Genomic DNA, 22537 nt, shown 5'->3' on the forward strand with positions numbered 1-22537 from the left:
ATGGTAGGATTATAGAACCCAAGTTCTCAAAACCTGATCAGTGGAATCAAATGGAATCTGTATTTGAAAAATACAGATTCTTGATCCCTCCCCAGAACTACTGATTCTGAATCTCGGAAGCTAGAACTCAAGTCTGATTTTATTGGTTCAGGGTGGGGGGGTTTCTTGTTTTGTTTTGTTTTTTAATGTAGCCATTAAGATAACAGCTGACCTGACAGTGTTTGTAAATAATGTCATTATTAGGAATGCAAGCTTTGTAGGCAGACTCAGTTCAGTTCAGTCGCTCAGTCGTGTCCGACTCTTTGCGACCCCATGGACTGCAGCACACCAGGCCTCCCTGTCCATCACCAGCCCCCAGAATCCACCCAAACTCATGTCCATCGAGTCCATGATGCCATCCAGCCATCTCATCCTCTGTCATCCCCTTCTCCTCCTGCCCCCAATCCTTCCCAGCATCAGAGTTTTTTCCAGTAAGACAACTCTTCACATGAGGTGGCCAAAGGACTGGAGTTTCAGCTTTAGCATCATTCCTTCTAAAGAAATCCCAGGGCTGATCTCCTTCAGAATGGACTGGTTGGATCTCCTTGCAGTCCAAGGGACTCTCAAGAGTCTTCTCCAACACCACAGTTCAAAAGCATCAATTCTTCGGCGCTCAGCTTTCTTTATAGTCAGTCCAACTCTCACATCCATACATGACCACTGGAAAAACCACACCCTTGACTAGATGGACCCCAGTTGGCAAAGTAATGTCTCTGCTTTTTAATATGCTATCTAGGTTGGTCAGAGTAGGCAGACTAGCTGGAGTCTAATTCCAAACCTAACACTTAATAGCTGTGTGACTCTAGGCAGAATACTTAAGACTTCCTCAGTTTTCAACAACCATAAAACAGAAATGCCATTACTACCTACCTCATAAGGTAAGCAGTGTTTTTAAAGCATATGTTAATTCCAAAGAAGACAAAAGGTTATATGTTAAAGACATTACCAACTCTAATAACATAACAATGTAAACATTATATCAATTTAAACAAAAAAATTGTAATATAATCATTTTAGGAGGCTGTAGTGACCAACGGAGTGGAAGTGTCAAAGAGCTACTGCTAAACTTGTAATATCAGGGGAAAAACGTAAAAGCATGTTACTCAAAACAGAGAGAGAAATGCCAGAAGTATCAGAGTTTAAAGGTGCAATTTAGGGAAGTTAGAAGAGGGGGGGTGTGGTTTTTCAATATTTGCTTTTTAGTGCTGTTTTATCCAAACGATGTAGGCATGTTGCTATGATAAAAATAAAAACGGATTTTAAAAGATAATTCACCATGTGTACAAACATAATCCTGGGTATGTTTATATACTAGGAATAACATAGTTTTTCAATTTACCAAAACTTGCTTTTTAAAAAACTGATTGATACAATCCCTCCAACTGTACCACCAAAATGTCCAGTTCATAGTAAGTAAACATTTACTACGTCCCTGGCATACTGTAAGTCCTAGAAAGACATTTGTTGAATTGAATTGAGAATGGCAGAAAGAAATACAAAGAAGTTCCTTTGTGCTATCAAGGTCACATTAGGGTAAAGACAGCACCTTCACCTGGGGTAACTGGGGTGAATTTAATGAAGGGTGTGGGCAAGGTTAAGGGAAACCGAGAAGAGACAACCAGCAGCCGGAGGTTAGCAGAAATAAACTGTTCTCCCCGGGACTTAGAGGGGCAAAGGGAAGGAGCAGTTACCAAGTGGTGGAAAGAGCTGCAGCTGCAGGCAGAAGCCAGGCCCTTGACAGGAACCCTGGTGGCCTTCCTTAGAGGAATATAGCCAGAGCTGCAAGGAAGGCAGGGGACAATATTTCAACCTTGCATTCTCGGATTTTCACCCTGTGCCTTCCATGGACTACTCGAGTGGAAAACCAGGGAGCAAGGGAGCCTGGGGAATGCTGACAATAGAAGCTAACCTCCTGGGACACAGAGCCTTTCAGAGGAATGAGAGCTGGAGGCACAGACAGAATTCCAGCACAAGCACTGTGCAGAGTTTTGTTTCTATTTTTCTTTTTTTATCCCCCCTCTTTCCTATTCAGTCTCATAAAATAAGCCTTCGAATTTTCAATGTTTAATAAATATATACCATAATAATCACAAAAATAATACATGGATATTACATAGCACTTTAGTTTCCTAAGCACTTTCACATATATTGTTATTCTGAGAAAAGCCCTATGCAGTAGATAGGATAAAGGTCATCCTATTTTATAGGTGAGGAAACTGAGACTGTAAAAAAAAAAGATGGGTTTCTTGACCAAAGTCATAAAGCAAGCAAGCGGCAGACCCAAACTAGAAAGCATGTTTCCTAACACTTCGGCCAAGGTTCTTTCCACTACACAATGCTGCCATGCTATTTATTCACAGTAGGAATGCAAAATTGATGTTTCTGTGGAAAAAAATCACTAACCAGATTTGTTCTAGGCACCACACAGAACACAGGAGTAGTCAGCAAACAGGACTCAAGGGGAAATAGAGCAAACTTGTCCATTCCATTCTCAGGGAATCATGAGTAACATCAGAGACTTAAGTAATTGAGTTTTCCATCACATTTTACATACCATTGAAAAGAAGATATTCAGCAGGGCAAGAGAAGTGTTCAGAAGAGGAATAAAATTTCAGAGGAAAGTAGAAAAAGATATTTAAAGAATTTTGTTTTGGGATGATGGGATAAGTAGAAGGAAATCCCAGTCCCTTCACAATCCCCATGCCACAAAGAGATCTGGGCCCCAGAAACTGAAAGGATGACCTCCTTGCTTCTCACTTCCAACTCTCCCCCCACATATACACATATACTTTGAGAGCTTGATAAACAGCCAAAAGTGATTTATTTTTACCAAATACAAGAGTAGTGAATAGTCCAGCAAAAGAGCTCATTTTTTAAATAATTGAGAACTCTTCACCTTATCTAATCTACTGCAGAATGTTCAGCTTTTTATACATGATGGTAGAAAGTAGTGACTGGTACTTTAACTGTAAACTTACAATCATGCCCCATTTATTCCAAATTTAACTCCCTAATGTGTAAAGTACTCTATCACTTAGTTCTGTGACTGCAAGCAACAGAAACCAAATGACTAATGTAAGAAGGATTACAGAAAGGAAATTTGAGGCTCAGCAAATCCATGAAAGAGTGGAAAATAAGAGTGGGAGACCATCAATGACCAAGACAGAAGTGGAAGCTAGGAACGGGAATGGCTACAGTGGTCTCATCGGAGGTACTGTCAGGGCAGAATGCCCCCTGGGAGAAAGGAGAATCCTTTAGCTCAAGATTCTACTCCAGAGAGGAAGCACCCATTTACCCAAGCTTGTGGTCATGCACCTATCCTGAGGCTGAATGTAGGGCCCTGAGTAAGGTCTCTGAGTACAGTTCCAATCAGTGTAATTATGTCAAAAGAAAATAAAATGTAGTTAAAAGGAGAAAACAAATACATCGAGAAACAAAAAGGGGGAGGAGCAAAGAAGTCATCTAAACTTACCAAGGCTTTCTCCAAAAATGCCTCCATGAACTAGGTAGCGAAAGATCTAGGTAGCTTCTTAAGACTATATTAGTTAGTAGCTGCCCACACACAGTCAAAGACAGTGTTTACCCTCATGTCTACAAAACTTCAGCTTTTTACTTACAGAGGCCTCACTTGTCTTATTAACCAAAAGTTATCTTTTCACTCCACTCCTAAAGCCAAAGCAGAATTCACCCTTCTTTAGTAACAACATGATAGTTTTCAAAACGTTATCGTGACACTTCCAAAGAGAATAGACACCTCAAAGCACATAAGGATGCAAATGATGATGATGATGACAGTAATAGTCACAAGAGTAGCAGCAGCTAATAGCTCTTGAGTACTTATCATGGACCAGGACCTGTTCCAAGCCCTCAACACATAATAATTCATTTAATCTCCACAACAGCTTTCGGAGTACAATAGTATTATTATCCCCATTTCACAAACTAAGAAACTGAGACATAGAGCAGGTGAATAACTTGCACATGGTCCAATAACTCATGAAAGTCAAACCAGAACTAAATCTATACCTGACTCCAGAATAGCAGAATAACAAAAGGTTTTCACTGAGAGTAGAGGAAATAAAACTATACCATTCTGAAAACATTTTCCAGGAAGAAAGAGAGCACCATAACTCTGCCTAAAGATTGCAAGGTTCTGAAGGCTGCTACCGCATCACTAACTTCAACAATTTATGAGAATTTATTTCTAAAAGCTATCAAATACGGATTTTTTTTCCAAGATGTGGCTCAATGGTCCAGAGATATGTAAGTTACACAACCGAAAATAAGAATCATCTATATCTTAAGATATTTTTTTCTTCACTGGTGGCCAACCATTAACAGAAAAGTTCCAAGCCAACTAGCTGTCATGCATTTGAGTTTAGTCATCCCAAAGCAAACAAACCCTCAAAACAGTATTTTTATAGTTTTGATTATTCAAAAGGGATTTTCTCCACTTTCCCTGTAAAATTGCCCTCAAAATAAACATTTAAAAATCAGCTCCAGAATTAGATTTGTCACAAAGTTAGGAATAACTTAAAGTAAAAGGTAAATCAAAATGGCTTTTCCAAGTTGAACTAAAGTGGTCATGGTCATGATTGCTGTAATAAAAACGACAGGAAAAAACCTATAATTGTCAAAAACGTAATTGATGATGAAAACAAATGTAAAATTATGGCATATTTCACCCTGGCCACCAAAGACTCTTGATGAAACTGCAGCCCTATAATTCCCCAGAATGAATTCTTTAAATTAAAATACTTCATGCAGAACAGAAATTAAACAATGAATCAAAGAACAATGCTGTACAGAAGTACGCTTATAAATATACCTAGGAAAGAGGAAACAATTACAGTTTTCCATGTAAAAACCAACTCGATTCTAATGTTTCACAGGAGGCTGAGTAGGTACTTTCTCCATTGCTTTGAACTTGGAAGTTCATTTCCTGTAACTCACTTAGTGTCCACAGTGACTGCGAGGAATGAAATTAGCTACACCAAACTGGCTGGCTTTCTCCTTTCGACAAAACTAGCTCCTCTACACAACAGCACATCTGACTTTCATGATAAATCTCATGCAACCCAATTGAAATGCCACTTTGCATTTTATCTTAAATGCTTTATTCGGCCAGCTGGTTTTACTTAACTATTGACCAGAAGTGGTACGAGTGCATTCTTTTTCCATCTAGCATTAATCTTAGTAAACTTAGTGCCACTGGAATGTCTTAACTGCTGAGAAGAAAGCAAAAGTCAGCAAGCATACAATTGCATTTGGCCACCCTCAGCACATCATTTTATTTCCTCCTTCTCCCTTCTAACTATTGCTCAGCACTTTTGCCTGTGAGGGAGGACAAGCAGGTGGTTAAGGAAGTTGTCCTGTCAGCTATATCTTTAATCCAAGTGTTTAAATCTCTGAATAAAAGAAAAATCAATGTTGTAAAGGCAATGTTTGTCAAGGCCATGTAATAAATACACTTACCTTTACAGACTGTTCTCAATGGATTTCCCTTCTTTGTTGAGCTTCAAAGCTACAAAGAGATAAAAACGAAAGCACTGAATTATCTGCGAGTAAAACAGCAAACGTTTTCTCTCCATGTCTTTAAGTAGAATTTCCATATGCCATTTTTTGTGACGCTAGCCAAATAAACCACCGATAATATTCGTGCCTCATACCTCCTGCACAAAAGTCCAATAAGAGACACAGTCGTAAACTGAAAACAGCACACACATCTACCCAGGATTGACTCACACAAACCTGGCCAAATCTACAGTCTAATCTTTTGGGGTGTGAACTCCTTAACAGAAGGGAGTGAACTTCTCAACAGAAGCCTTATAAAGTGAAGAAATGAAAATCAAATCAAACATTATGCAGCACACTTGATCTGACCAAGCATTTTGTATTCTTTAGCACCATCTTTCCTGCGCACTCAATTTCCATTTCCCTGGAAGTTTTACTTGGAATAGCCTCTTCCATTTATATGAGGTGTATGTGTTAGTCGCTCAGTCATGTCTGGCTTTTTGCAACTCCATGGACTGTAGCCCACCAGGCTCCAGTGTTCATGGGGTTTTTCCAGCAAGAACACTGGAGTGGGTAGCCATTTCCTCCTCCAGGGAATCTTCCCTACCCAAGGATCAAACCTCTATCTCCTGTGTCTCCGACATTGCATGCAGATTCTTTATCACTGAGCCCTACAAGGTGCATGGCCCTCCCAAACCAGACCTCACCACTTGCCTCTGAGTATATGTGTGCAAGCTTACACATACAGTCCTCCTTTCTCAAGATAGAGTGTAGCCTTCTCTCAGGAGAGAGAAGCTCACAAAACAGAGTAAGCTACATTTGGCATTTTCAAATCAAATCTAGACTTGTTAAATTAAGCTGCCTGTGACCAAAACAATACACTAACTGCACACAAGTCAACATGATAGGAAAGGTGGTAAAGCACAGCTGCTAAACAGTATTAAGGATTTAAGGTTTCAAGGGGCTGATTCTATAATGGTCCACCATTACTCATATGTTGATTCCATAATTAAAAATAAATGGTGGAGCTTGCCTGGTGGTGCAATTGTTAAGAATATGCCTTGCAATATCAAATACTGGTTCGATCCCTGGTCTGGGAAGATCCCACATGCTGCAGAACAACGAAGCCCATGCAACACGACCACTGAGCCAGCCCTCTAGAGCCTGCGAGCCACAACTACTGAGTCATGTGCTGCAACTACTGAAACCTGAGCAGCTACAGCCTGTGCTTTGAAACAAGAGAAGCCACCACAATGAGAAGCCTACACGTGACAAAGAGGAGCCCCTGCTCACTGCAACTAGAGAAAGCCCACATGCAGCAGCAAAGACCCACCATAGCCAAAAACTAAATAGATTTTTTTTTATTATTACAAATAAATAGATAAGTAAATGGTGACCTAGCTGCTAAGATTCTGAGCTCCCAGTGCAGGGGGCACGGGTTCCATCCCTGGTCAGGGAAGTAGATCCCACATGCCACAGTTAAGAGTTTGCATGCTGCAATGAAAGAGTCCACATGCTGCAACTAAGACCCAGTGTAGCCAACTAAATAAACACGTTTTTAAAAGAGAGATCACTCTGTATTAAACAAAAATAGAATATGCCTATTTCTCTCATTTGTGTCTAGGTCCTAACATCTCTCAAGGTGTAGCAATTGGGAACGGTCAACAACTCCATGGTTTTCTCATGTTTCTTTTTTTTGTCCTTCAGTGTCCTAAGTAACTGCTTCAGGCCCGACTGGGCTATTTTTCTTCACAGCCCCCATCAAACCACAGAACCCATCATTGCAGATGCATGACCACCAAAGAACAAGGCTAGACTTGGGGGCTATGATGTAAACTTTAGATTGTTAATGCAGGAGATAAGATGCCTCTATAGAACAACATCAAAATTTCTCCTTCCAGATACAGATGGTCAGCAAACACATGAAAAGATGCTCAATATTGCTCACTATTAGAGAAATGCAAATCAAAACTACAATGATGTATAACCTCACACCAGTCAGAAAGGCCATCATTTAAAAAAATCTACAAACAATAAATACTGGAGAGGATTTGGAGAAAAGGGAAGTCTTTTGTGCTGTTGGGGGAATGTAAATTGATCACAGTCATTATGGAAAACAGTATGGGGATTTCTTAAAATACTAGGAATTGAACTACCATATGCCCCAACAATCCCACTGCAGGGCATGTACCCTGAGAAAACCACAATTGAAAGAGACACATGTACCCCAATATTCATTGCACAGTGCTTTTTATAATAGCTAGGACAAGGAAGGAACCTAGATGTTCATCAACAGATGATGGATAGAGAAGCTGTGGTATATATATAAAATGGAATATTCCTTGGCAATAAAAACGAAGGCATTTGAGTCAGTTCTAATGAGGTGGATGAACCTAGAGCCTATTATATGGGGTGAAGTAAGTCAGAAAGAGAAAAACAAATATCATATATTAATGCATATATATGGAATCTAGAAAGATGGCACTGATGAACCTATTTTCAGGGCAGCAATGGAGATGAAGACATAGAGAACAGACTTATGGACACAGTACAGGAAGAAAAGGGTGGGGCAAATGGAGAGGGCAGCATGGAAACATATACATTACCACATGTGAAATAGACAGCCACTGGGAATTTGCTATATGACTCAGAAAACTCACACCAGGGCTCTGTGACAACCTAGAGGGGTGGGAAAGGGAGGCAAGAATCAGGGAGGTACAAGAGGGAGGGGACATATGTATACCTATGGCTGATTCATGTTGATGTATGGCAGAAACCAATACAATATTATAAACCGATTATCCTTCAATTAAAAATATTTTTTTAAAAACTAAAAGAAAAAATTGTGGTACATATATACAACAGATTACTCAACTATAAAAAGAATGCATATGAGTCAGCCCTAATGAGGTAGATAAACCTAGAGCCTATTGTACAGACTGAAGTCAGAAAGAGAAAGACAAATATTGTATATTAATGCATGTGTATGGAATCTAGAAAGATGGTACTAATAAGCCTATTTGCAGGGCAGCAATGAAGAGGGAGACGCAGAGAACAGACTTGTGGACACACTAGGGGAAGGAGAGGATGGGATGACTAAAAAGAGTACCATGGAAATATATACACTGCCATATGTAAAATAGATAGCCAGTAGGAATTTGCTCTGTAACACAGGCAGTTCAACCCAGTGCTCTGTTATAATGTTGAGGGGTGGGATGGGGTAGGAGATGGGAGGGAGGTTCAAGAAGGAGGGGACAGATGCATACCTGTGGCTGAGTCATGTTGACACTTGATAGAAACCAGCACAAAATTGTAAAGCAATTATCCTTCCATAAAAAAATTTTTTTAATTTCTCCTCCCCCCTAGGCTATGTGGATTGAAATACTGTTGAAAGAAACATAATTTGCGGAAGACTAGATAAAACAAAATACTACATTTTGTAAAATCTGAGAGATTTATGGTCTAACAGCACAGAGATTAAGCAGTATCCCTTTCTACTCCAACCACATAGAAATGCTTAACAAAGTACAGTACAGCTTAAAAGAGATAAGATCAATATGAAAAAAAAAAAAAAAACAGAGTGCAGATTTTCTAGAATGAAAGATATGAATCCTCTTGACAAAAGCATACCAAGACCTCAACAAGCTAAGTGAAAGCAAATCTACAGGTATATACAATAGAAGGAAACCATAGCACCAGAAATAGAAAGAAAGCCTTAAACTGAACCAGTGAGAACAACCTGCCTCCCAGTTTCTGAGAAACCAGGCTCCACTTGCTTGAATACCTTGCCTTGAATAAAATAATCATGAATGGCAAAAAAAAAAAAAAAAAAGCAAGGCAGCAGTGAAATAACATGTCTTAAGTTCCAAAAAGAAGAAGTTCAGGGAAAACTCTATAGCCATGCTAAACTGATTATCATTCAAGAATGACACCTAGGTTATTTAAAAAAAAAAAAAAAAAAGTTGTTTCCTGCTCACAATAGTTTACTTTTGCTGAGAGGATACTAAAAGATATCCTTGAATAAGAAGGAATTGATCTCAGAAGGAAGGAAAGAGGAACAAAAAGCAATGCTCACCAAATTATACTAGCATGTATGGTGGTAAATCTAGTAAATTCAATAACAAATAATGGATATTGGATAATAATTAATAAGGACTGGTTGTAAAAAAAAAAAAAAAACACCTATAGTAACAATGAGTTTTAAGGGTTTTCAAATAAGATGAAATAAGTAAAGAATCTTCCTGTGGTGCAGGAGTCGCAGGAGACGTGGGTTCAATCACTGGGTAGGGAAGATCCCCTGGAGGAGGGCATGGCAACACACGCCAGTATTCTTGCCTGGAAAATCCCATGGACTGAGGAGCCTGGAGGGCTGCAGTCCACAGGGTCACAAAGAGTCGGACACTTCTGAAGTGACTGAGCATGCACAAATGGTTGGCTACAATTATATAGAACAAAGGAGTAGAGGATGAATTGTTTAGGAGGAAGACATTCTGATTCAGTTGCTACAGATATGCATTAAAGCTACTGATGAACTTGTTAAGGAATATTGGCATTTCTTTCTCTGTGTACATAACCTTTCATATATGCTCAAAGAGAAATGTTTAGATTATCAATGTTAGGATGCCAAGATACACTGAAGACAATGGAAACATCTATCAACAGTACACTGAATAAACATATTTACATTTGTACAGATTCTTACAATGGAATATTATACAGCTTCAAGAAATCAACGAACCAGTTACAGACATCAACATGTACGCCCTCAAAATTATGGTGTAAAACAAAAGAAACATGTCACAGAAGACTGTATATATTATTCCACATATAAAATGTTCAAAAAGGCTAAAATAAATGCTATCTTGTTTTGAAATACAACACGAAAGTGGCAAAAAATCTATGAAGAAAAGCAAGAGAATGAATGATGTATACAGAATTCAGGCTATATTTATCTTGAGAGCAAGATAAGAGTTTGTAAGGATGGAATTCTCTAAAAGGATTCTGGAATGTGACAATGCTCTACTTCTTGGCTTGGGGAGTGGTATGTGGATGTTTGGCTTATTATTATCTTTAAACTGCAGATATACATTTTCAAAAATTATTTTATATGCATACTATATCTCACAGTTTTAAAACACATAAGAGAAATCATCAAAAGAACAGAAACATTCAAACCGGTGAAGGGAACAATCTCTAGACAGAAAACACAACCAATTCTCTTTTTTTTAGAAAATTGGAATAGAATGCAGAAAGAAGCAAAGGAAAGCACAGTAAATGGAAAACACAAATGTCGGGACCAGCCCAACAACGAACGGGCCTATAAAATAAGTTTAAACATGTCAGTAATCAGAGTAAGCAGATTAAATGCATCTATTAAAATAATTTCTTTTCAAAATGAATGTTTAAAAACCTTGCTATCTGATGTTTGTAAGAAACACATCTAAAACAGAGATTTTGAAAGGAAAAGTATAGAAAACTATACACCAAACTATACACCAAAACTATACACCAAAGCAAATAGGAACTGAAAGAAAGTTGGTAAAAATTAGTTAATATTCGGCAAAGTACAAGTTAGCAATAATAGAATAGGTATTTGCGTTGGCTATGTATTGATTCAGTTCAAACTACTTAAAATGACTTCATAATAATCATTTAATATCTATTATGATTTCTAGAGAACAAGAATTCTGATGCTACAATGCCTGAGGCCTCAGGTGGAAGACCTGAAAACTGGGGCATGGAATCATCCGAAGGGTCATTCCCTCAAGCGTCAGCCAGGTGCTGAGGGTTAGCTGAGGCTGTAGCTGGGGCTATCAGCTGAATACCTCCGGTGGCCTCTGCATGTGGCTTGTCTCATCACAAAATGGCGGCTGGGTTGACGGTGTTACCACTACGGCAGTGTCCAGCTGCTGCAGCCTCCAGGGTCCACGACCCATGGAGATGGCCCTCCACTGCCATCTGTCACGGGCGGAGAGGGGATGGGGGAAGAGACTCACTGCTGCTTCAAGGCCTGGGCGCTTCCAAAGCCGCCACTGCTTCCAGTGGGCGGCTGTGACGAGAGGCCTGGAGTTCTGTGAGACACAGCCCTGGGTCTGTCCCTGGGCCCCTCAGCTCACCTGCCGGCAAGGTCAGGTTCTGGAAGGCCTTGGGGAGAAGGCAGAGACCCGCTGCCCACCACACTGTCCCGAGGACCACTGTCAGGCTGACTGAACGAGAACTCTGCCACGCTAACGGTCTCCCACTAACGGTCACACAGAATGGTCTCGTGCAAACTGTCTCGCGATATTTGTCTCGCGATATTGGTCTCGCGCCAAAAGTCCCATGCTAACAGCCTCTCACCCTCACAGCTTCACGCCAACTCTACCCCTTTTACAATGTGAAGGTCACTGAGGAACTGAAATGAGAACTGTTTTGTGATCTGGGACAGAATTCAGTTTGGAATCAGTTAAGAAATAAGTGGAAATCATTAAAATGAAGACAGTGAGTAAGGACAGTATTAGGCATGTTCAGATGTGAAGGGGAGGAAAGAAAGTAGCATCTAGATGAGGACAAAGGACTCAAAGAGGGTTTCTCTGCACTGTCTGTAAACTGTACCAGCTGAGCAGGTGTCAAGGTAATGAGAAGATCCAGTTGAGATCAAGAGGCTGAAAGCAGAAGAGTGAGAAAGAATAGCTGATACAGAAGGCTCATTCCCAGAAAGGTAAGACCAGTCCCAGGAGGTAGGACTGGTCTTAAAACAGAGCTTTGTTCTCACCTTAATCATATAGTGCCTCGTGGTAGGCACACATGCTTTCTTTTTTTTTAAGTTTTTTTTTTTTTTTTTAAATTTATTTTTGACTGCATTGGGTCTTAGCTACAGCACACAGAATCTTTAGTTATGGCATGCAAAATCTTAGTCATGCTGTATGGGATCCAGTTCCATGACCACGGATGGAACCTGGGCCCCCTGCATTGGGAGCAAGGAGTCTTAGCCACTAGACAACCAGGGAAGTCCCTATTGTCTTAAATTATTACTTTCTCCTGTATTTATGTTTTATGATCTTAATTAACGTCTAAACTCTTTAAAATCAATGGCTTTTATTGTTCAAGCAAACCTCACACTGCCTACCTAATCTGAGCCCCAAATTCTATACTAGCACTAGTCAGTCAGCCAATACTTATTGAATAAACAAGTACAGTTGACCCTTAAACAAGTGTTTGAACTGCATCGGTCCATTTATACATGGATTTTTTTTTTCAGTAAGTATGCACTACAGTACTACGTTATCCATGGTTATTGAATCCACAGAAACCGAGATACAGACACAGTCACAGAAGGCAGACAATAGTTATACACAAATATATACCACTCGGTCTCCCTAACCCCTCCTTGTTCAAGAGTCACCTGCACAGTGGACTCCACAGTTTTTGTATATATCTCTGATACTCAAACATTTGTCCATATACCTGTGCTAGATATCTGAAGTAGGACAGGTCAAGATCAGAAAACTTACTCTAGTGCCCAAAGTACTTATCCCTGGACAAAAGTCAAGCATATCTGCTCAAACTTGTCCTCTCTTTCCCATGTTTGTCTTGACCCCAAAATTCAAGGACCTAACCTTCTAACAATGGCCATGAGAACATTTTCACCTGCAGCTACAACGCCTTCTCCCATTTACACCTTCTCCCACTCCCTTCCTATCCCCATTTTGTTCTAGAGCAGGTGAACTCTGTAACCTTCATGTGACCTCCTGCAAGACACAAACTAGATTTAAATGGATCCAAAGAGGTTTAGGGTTTGGCTGCTCCTGAAAGACATGATCACGGAGGCAGAGTGGCACAGGCCAGTAACACAATTGATTTATCTTAGTGGCTTTTCAGAGGATCAGTTCAGTTCAGTCGCTCAGTCGTGTCCAACTCTGTGGCTCCATGAATCGCAGCACACCAGGCCTCCCTGTCCATCACCAACTCCCACAGTTCACTCAAACTCACGTCCATCGAGTCAGTGATAACATCCAGCCATCTCATCTTCTGTTGTCCCCTTCTCCTCCTGCCCCCAATCCCTCCCAGCATCAGGGTCTTTTCCAATGAGTCAACTCTTCACATGAGGTGGCCAAAGTACTGGAATTTCAGCTTTAACATTAGTCCTTCTAAAGAACACCCAGGGCTGATCTCCTTTAGAATGGACTGGTTGGATCTCCTTGCAGTCCAAAGGACTCTCAAGAGTCTTCTCCAACACTACAGTTCAAAAGCATCAATTCTTCGGTGCTCAGCTTTCTTCACAGTCCAACTCTCACATCCATACGTGACTACTGGAAAAACCATAGCCTCGACTAGACGGACCTCTGTTGGCAAACTAATGTCTTTGCTTTTGAATATGCTATCTAGGTTGGTCATAACTTTCCTTCCAAGGAGTAAGCATCTTTTAATGTCATGGCTGCAGTCACCATCTGTAGTGATTTTGGAGCTCCCAAAAATAAAGTCTGACACTGTTTCCACTGTTTCCCCATCTATTTCCCATGAAGTGATGGGACCAGATGCCATGAATCTTCATTTTCTGAATGTTGAACTTTAAGCCAACTTTTTCACTCTCCTCTTTCACTTTCATCAAGAGGCTTTTTAGTTCCTCTTCACTTTCTGCCACAAGGGTGGTGTCATCTGCATATTTGAGGTTATTGATATTTCTCCCGGCAATCTTGATTCCAGCTTGTGTTTCTTCCAATCCAGCATTTCTCATGATGTACTCTGCATAGAAGTTAAATAAGCAGAGTGACAATATACAGCCTTGACATACTCCTTTTCCTATTTGGAACCAGTCTGTTGTTCCATGTCCAGTTCTAACTGTTGCTTCCTGACTTGCATATAGGTTTCTCAAGAGGCAGGTCAGGTGGTCTGGTATTCCCATCTCTCTTTCAGAATTTTCCACAGTTTATTGTGATCCACACAGTCAAAGGCTTTGGCATAGTCAATAAAGCAGAAATAGATGTTTTTCTGGAACTCTCTTGCTTTTTCCATGATCCATAGCTGCCCAGAAAATCTTTATCACCCCCAAGCCCCCTCATTCCATTATCCAGCCCCCAGCTCCCTTAAAAACTGATCTGAATGTAAAGAAACATTTTTCTCAAATATTAAAAAAACCCTTTTGTTTGTGATTTATCTTCCTACAATTAAAACCTATCTCTGGGAACCATCAGTTGCACCTTCCTTAAGGCAGCATTGCCTGGGACGGAGCAATCTGCCTTCACCGTTGCATTCTGCAGTCCTCATCTAACTCGACTGCCACATTAAGCGATTGGTTATTGACCTTTAAGTCTTTTAACAATTATGTACATACCTAAGAAAGAAGTCTGTTCACCCAAGAATGAAGACAAAGGAATAAATGAAGACAATGAATAAATTCAGCCCTGGTTTCCGGTTCTTATGTTCAGTGAGCTGTTACTGCAGACAAATTATTGCAACATTCTTTCAAATGACAGTCAGTTTTCAACTAAGAGAAGATTCTTAAACCATTTTCTACATATTGGTGAAAACCAGGCAGTTGGAAAACATAGCCTTGGTTAAATTATCTGATGATAAATGATTATTTTAAACACATAGAGTTATTTGAGAATTTGCATACTGATTTAGCTCAATGGTAGCTCAGTCGGGAAAGAATCTGCCTGCAATGCAGGTAGGAGACCAGGGTTCAATTCCTCAGTCCCCTGGAGAAAGAAATGGCAACCCACTCCAGTATTCTTGCTGGAAAATCCCATGGACAGAGGAGCCTGACAGGCTACAGTCCATGGGGTCGTAAGAGTCAGACACAACTTAGTTACTAAATCACCATCTCACCATCACCATACTGATTTAACCCTCACAAGAAACAGCAGAAAAGATCCCCCAAACCTGACACTTCTCAGATATATTCTCGGAAGTTTTATTTCAATGTATATGTGTGTGTGTTTCTTATATTTTCAGAAGTTGTGAAACTGATATATTTAGAGTTGAGAGGGGAGATCAGAACATTCCTTAGTTTGGGGTTTTTTTAAAAAAATATTTGTAGTTATTAATTTGACTATGTTGGGTCTTGCAGCTCTTGGGATCTTTTCAATTAACTATGGCTGCTCTGGGTCTTTGTTGCTTCTCATAGGCTTTCTGTAGTTGTGGCAAGTGGGGGCTACTTTCTAATTGCAGTGTGCATCATCGTGATTTCTCTCATTGTGGCTTGCAGGCCCTAGAGCACAAGCTCAGTAGTTGCGGTGTGTGGGCTTAGTTGCCTCAAGGCATGTGGGATCGTCCCAGATCAGGGATCAAACATGTGTCCCCTGCACTTGCAGGCAGATTCCAACCTCTGGACCACCAGGGAAGTCCAGCACGTGGGAACTTGCAACATTAGTTGCAACTTGTGGCATGCAAACACACAGTTGTGGCATGTGCAGGATCTTCCATCTCTGTGACATGTGGGAGCATGCAGCATCTATAGTTGTGCCCTGTGGACTCTTAGCTGCACACAGGTTCTAGTTCCCTGACCAGAGATGGAACCCGGGCTCCTGGCAATGGGAGTGTGGAGTCTTAGCCTATGGACCACCAGGGAAGTCTCCATTCCTTAGTTTTGTCATTAACATGGATAATTGTCACAGTTCAGTTCAGTCACTCAGTTGTGTCTGACTCTTTGTGACCTCATGAATCGCAGCACGCCAGGCCTCCCTGTCTATCACCAACTCCCGCAGTTCACTTAAACTCAAGTCCATCAAGTCGGTGATGCCATCCAGCCACCTCATCCTGTGTCGTCCCCTTCTCCTCCTGCCCCCAATCCCTCCCAGCATCAGAGTCTTTTCCAATGAGTCAACTCTTCGAATGAGGTGGCCAAAGTACTGGACCTTCAGCTTTAGCATCATTCCTTCCAAAGAACACCCAGGGCTGATCTCCTTTAGAATGGACTGGTTGGATCTCCTTGCAGTCCAAAGGACTCTCAAGAGTCTTCTCCAACACCACAGTTCAAAACCATCAATTCTTCAGCACTCAGCTTTCTTCACAGTCCAACTCTCACATCCATACATGACTACTGGAAAAATCATAGCCTTGACTAGACAAACCTTAGTCGGCAAAGTAATGTCTCTGCTTTTGAACATGCTATCTAGGTTGGCCATAACTTTCCTTCCAAGGAGTAAGCATCTTTTAATTTCATGGCTGCAGTCACCATCTGTAGTGATTTTGGAACTATTGTTATTTTCACAGATAACAATATTGTCAAAATGTACATGAAAGTTTTTCCATTAGATTCTAAGTTCAACAAAGGTACAGACCACATCTTTCTTTTCTTTTTGTCAGTACCTCATTTTTATCTTAAACAGAAGCACTGAATATAGTAACCTTTCATATACAGCTGATACAGACCACACCTTTCATGTACCTGGTTGAATCCACATCCTCCAGGACAGTATCAAGCATGTTACACTTAAGGAAATTTGTTTTAAGAAATTATGTTTGTGTTATTATTAAAACTGAAAACTGAAAATTCTTTAGTTTTTTATTTTTGTTCCCTTTTTTCATTTTCTCAATTTGTACTCTAGGCTTTTTTAAGATGAAAAGGTATCTCTCTACAGAAGTCTATACTTCAATGGCCTGAGACACACACAAACATGTACACACACAAAATATAACACAACTCATCCTCACTACACTTGTTCAATGCTGTAATATTTGCTAGGCATTGGAAAAATAAATTTGCTAAGTAGCATGAGCCCTGGAAAATCATTAGGTGACATCTGGGGAGCAGAATACCAATCAACCAATAATTAGCATCTTAACATTCAGACAGTTCGAGACAAATCAAATTCCATGAGATCTCAGGGAGCATGACCCTGGCCAGGTTGGCGCCCTGGCTATGGGAAGTCACTGGATTTGTCTGACCACAAGACAGGGCTGGAGGTACCGTGGCTAGTCTAATCCTAGGAGGAGACACTCTGACAATGTGACATTTGCACAGGGATGCCCTAATGTGGCCTCAGTATGTTTTCTTAGAATGAGATGACATTTCAAGTCAAATAGCTCTGTTCCCAATAGCACAAACCCTTCCTGAACTCTAAGAACCTGAATTGGAGAAAAAGAGGTTCATATCAGAGAGAAACTAAGGTTGTACAGAAGCAACGTTAAAATAATCAACTTTTAAGTAAGGTTAAACCAGACATTCAGTGTTTAGCCTCATTCATTATTATTCCATTTCATAGACCTCAGATGACCTTAGTCTAAAAAACACAGTTCTCATTTGAGCAAAACTCTATTCCTGAAGTATCCATACGGGATACTTTTCAATGAACACAGAATCTCATTACAAAATCATGCTACCAAGAAGTGTGGGGAGTGAGTGTCAGTGCACCCCGTCTCGCCAGACCCCTGCTGCCTGCAATGCTGTCCACATGTGAATCCATCCAAGAACGTAGGGACACTGCTGCTCCAACTGCCTCCTGCCTACCTAAGGTCACCTTTCCTACATGGCTGATTCATTCCAAAGGAAGAAACAGAGAGGTTAGAGAACACCAATTCCCCATTTGGTTTTTGCAGCTATCTATGTGACTTGGGGAACTCATCCTTTAATAGCAATCCAGAATGGAGGGCCCTACCTCCAAACAGCCTGCCAGTCCTAGGGATAAAATGCTCTGCTTCCACCATGTGGCCTGCATGTGCCTGGTTTACTAGAACTTCCACCCAAAGCCAGGGGTGGCTGTTCTGGCGGTCCCCACTCCACTCCACTGCAGGGTCAGGCAGCAGCTTGCCCTCCTCCTGGCTCCTGGCCCAAGGCCTGAATGGCCTGGCTACGTCACTGCTGAGAGGGAGTCTGGTTGTGCCCTCCTCTGAACTCTCCATCTGGAAGATTCTCTGGCCTCCTTCCCTCTCGTTTTTAATCTGACAGACACTGCTGGACCGGGAAACTCAGAGCGGACCAAAGTTCATCTTCTCTTCCCCGCTTCTTGGCTGGCATAATTGCAGGGGCAGAACAAGGTTGGCAGGGACCGGGATGCCAGGAATTAAATGAGGGTCCCTGACCACTGGACCACATTGGCCCTGCCTTCCAAAGTCTTAATTAGTCCTCTTCTGCTTGGCACACCCACTTGCCTTTGGAACCCAGAGAGGTGGCCGGGTAAGATGCCATGCTCACAGCAAGTATTCAACAAATTATTGGTTGAGAATGGTGGTCACAAATGCCTGCTGGCTCAGGGCTTTGCAGCAACAGTCAGTTTTGAGGTCTGGGCCCCAGTGGCAAGATTTCTGCTTCTCTTTCTAATGCAGACAGTTCGAGCAGCAGTATTCTGAGTGATATTCAGTCACTAGCTTAATTTGGAAGCAAAATGATCTTAACAAATGATGGCAGACTTGACAGACAGGCTGTTGAGCCTGGGGACCAAAACAAAGGACAGAAAGAAAAAGAAAGAAAGGGTTGATGGTAAATGGAAGAGAAGAAAATGAATACTGCAAAGAGAATTGCGCAGGATTACAGAGCAAGAGAGCTCAGTTCTACAAGTCTGAAATGAGGTGGAAACATAACAACAGACTCAGAGGCAGAAACAACAGGGGTGGGGGGAGTCACACAGAAAGGGGACAGAGCCCAGCAGCTTTTGGGAATTTTGATGTTGGGACACACTTGGGCTAGAGCAGTGGAAGATGCAACAGTAAGGAACATTTGAGAGGGCTTCAAAAGACAATGACTCTTAATTCTGTCTTGTTTTGCCCCTCTTGAACTGTAATGATACACCAAAATTTGCTATTTTTCTAAGAGGACCTTGACAGATACAATGGAAACTCTGAGTACATTTTTTCCCTCTGCATTCATTATTTCTGGCCCTTATCCACAGGCCTATTGCAGACTAAATTGGATTTTGGATCACTGGTACTGAGGCGCTGCAATTAATTAACAATAGAAACATAATATTTATATCCCAGCCTAACAACATCTGACATTTAAACTATTCTGCCAGTCGGGCAAATTCCATTCAACAAATTTTCATTTTAATGAACATGACCGGCCACAGTTTACATGACAGGCCAAGAAGCAGAGCAGAGGTGATCTCTCGGCATGTGCTTTTAAGGCCTGGCCATGCTACAGGAGGAACAAGTGGGGGAAACTGTCAGAATAATAGAAAGACCAGATCCCCAGGTCTGCTCAGACACACCAAGGACACATGTCCCCGCAACAAAGATTCTGGTACGAAACTGTCCTGCGAGCTCAAAGCGAAACACCTATTGCCCCTGATGACCCAGTGGATGATTTATCTTTCTTTGAGCTGTTGACATTTTCTTTGAGGTACTAAGCTCCTTCAGTCCTTCCTAATTAAAAAGTGATAAACGTTTTGCAAGGCAACCAGTAATGTGCAAAGTACACAAGAGTTGGAACTGATGCAGGTTTTTCAGTTGGCACAAGACTGGCCTTCCTTATTTTGCCAGATGGTGTGTCTCAGTAAGTCCCCAATCCCTGACTCAAGCGAGGGACACTGTCAATATGATGCTGAAGCAGAGACTTCTTAAATGCTATCTTATTTTGCATTAAACTAACACCAAGAAGGCCTAACATTTTCTTCTTGCTGAAACTTTCATAGTTAAAGAAGTTTTCATTTTCCTGTGACTCATTATTCAAGCAGATATAAGATGGTTTTTCACTGACTTATCTGTTTCTCATACCTCTTAAGCTTCTCTCTAATTGCCTTGCTCTCTCTACACTTTCCTTTATATCCACCATTTTGGGGTAGTGTATATGGGTTTGGAGAAATCCACACTTAAGTCACCTGACCAGTAATCCATAGCGGAGTAATAGGAGGTCAGGCTATGAGATCCAGTGTTTGCTATTGGTTTTCAGCAAATTTACATGGTTCTGTTGAGGATGGAAATTTCTCCTCAAGTGTACCAACAACAAATGTCAACAGGAGCCCTTCTTATTGGAAAAGGTTGTATATTTCTATCTCACATATTTAAAACATTCTTTAACTCAGTTTTTACATCAATTTAAAATAACTGAAATAAACTTTCACTTTAAAAGTAAAGATGTCTTTGGAATATGGATCTGGTTCCAATTTCAGCAAGTGAAGTAGCCACCTTCACAGTGATCTCTCTTCAAGCTATAACTCTGAATAGATCCAAAACCATAACTATGCTCCATGTCACTTCTAGATATGGTCACGATATAGGAACATTAAGTCCTGAAAGGAGAACAGTGTTTTCAGTATTATAACCAAATTTACAATCAGCAAGTTTCAATCAAGTCAACAATATATATGTAGTGTGTGGACACACACACGCAAATACGAGTTATAATAAAAATCAGGTTTTTTGAGTTCTTTACACACATCCCCTCATGTATAACACTATAGTACTGATATGAACTCAATTACATATTGAGGAAAGGATGATTAGAGTTACCTGGTTTTCCTAATAGGTAAAGTCCAAAGTCACAAGCAGTAAGTGGAAGTGGCGAGGTGCAAATCCAAGTCTGTCTCCCCCCAGAGCCTGTACTCTACACAACCCAGTGGCATATGACGGCATCCGCAAGGGAGACAGCATGAAGGAATTGATTTCTTTTGGCAGTAGTCAAAATATCTTTAAAATATCAGGTATAAAACATTTTCAGTCCACCAGATGCTTATTTAATTTTGAAAAATCAATTTTTATGAAGCTGCTCTGAGAAGCAGTTTTGTGTTTGTTAATGCCTGATTATATTCTTGAAAAAGTAGAAGCTTGATGGCAAAAAAAAATACATTTCTTAAAGTCAAGAGGAAAAACAAGATCCTAACCGGATTGAAATGATAATGTTTGACAGAACACAAATGAATAGAATCTGTAACTTTAACAGGGCTTTGCAGGAGGCATGTACTAAAACAGTCATATCAAATTCAGAACACAAAAGATTTAACATGCTTATTGCTGTAAACAAAGGCATTTGGTTAAATGAAAGTTCCATCAAAGCTTAATAACCAAATTCAAGTGAACACAAAGTAAGGGGTTATATACTTTCTGCGGTTTCAGTAATAGCTAATCTAATAATGGTAAATGGAGGGTTACTGTTGATTCCTTTGCCTCTGTTTCATAAATTAGATAAAGCAACCTGGCAGTTACAGTACTTTAGAGTTTTATTCGACTAAGTGATTTGAAAGCTATCTTGAAATATAACGAAGTCATGATGTGAATGACTGCTGAACTGTACCTTGTACATTAGTATTTTCGACCAGTGCTAAGTAAGAAGCTTCCTGGGAACTAAAACTGTTCTACAGAGCTCTATTTGTATGTACAGGACCAACGATTTAGAAGGCAAAGTGTTGCTGACACAGTATTATCTGATATTCTGTTGCACCAAGACCAAGCTTGTAAAACACAGACCAGAAGAGCAGTCAAGTGTTATTATTTCTTCTGATCCAAAACAGGAACAATAGAATTTCTCTGGTTAATGGTTTTTCATAGCACATTTCCAGTTTTCTACTACACTTTATTGATCTGGAATACTAAAATGGTTTTCTTCCCTGGCTAAAGAATACACAAAGCCTATGTCTTCTGTCCAGTGGGAAACACTTCCAAAGGCCCATGGTGGTGGCATCTCAACAGGCGACTAAGAGGTGGTAACATGAACCAAGGCATCTTCCTTACTGAAAAAATGTTCTGGTCGAAGCCTGGGCATTTTGATCACAGAAAATGCTTCCCGAGCCTTTGCACTTGGAGGTACGACATCTGTGGTTCTGAGAGCCGATGAGCTGCCCTTCACAAAAGCAGTCTATTTTCCTGCATTGTCCCCCTGTGCCCTGAAACGGTTACTTTCAATTACTCTGATAGCCCAGGAAGAAAAATATCCCTCTCTTCATATTTCATTCACATAATAAGAATCTGCAAGCTGTTCTGTATGACAGATGAGGACTGTGAGCTGAAGCAACTTGTTCCGCCTGTCAGCCTCCAAGAACCCACAGCAATGAGATACAATCGTGATGACATTACTAGAGAAGAAGTGGGTCAAATACATGGTCACTTTAAAACAGAATGTCAACTGTTC

General features: G+C 40.7%; 1 protein-coding gene across 1 annotated transcript in view; it reads right to left on the reverse strand.

The window, feature by feature from the left end:
• FHIT (fragile histidine triad diadenosine triphosphatase) overlaps positions 1-22537 on the reverse strand; it is a 1533474-nt gene that overhangs the window by 1484932 nt on the left and 26005 nt on the right. Inside the window, exon 2 of the mRNA XM_040246531.1 lies at positions 5515-5563. The gene's annotated coding sequence lies outside the window, so the exon portion shown is untranslated. The remainder of the gene's footprint in view (positions 1-5514; positions 5564-22537) is intronic.

Source organism: Oryx dammah, unplaced genomic scaffold (genome assembly GCF_014754425.2).
Source record: "Oryx dammah isolate SB20612 unplaced genomic scaffold, SCBI_Odam_1.1 HiC_scaffold_9, whole genome shotgun sequence".
In the NCBI taxonomy this organism is placed as follows: Eukaryota; Metazoa; Chordata; class Mammalia; order Artiodactyla; family Bovidae; genus Oryx; species Oryx dammah.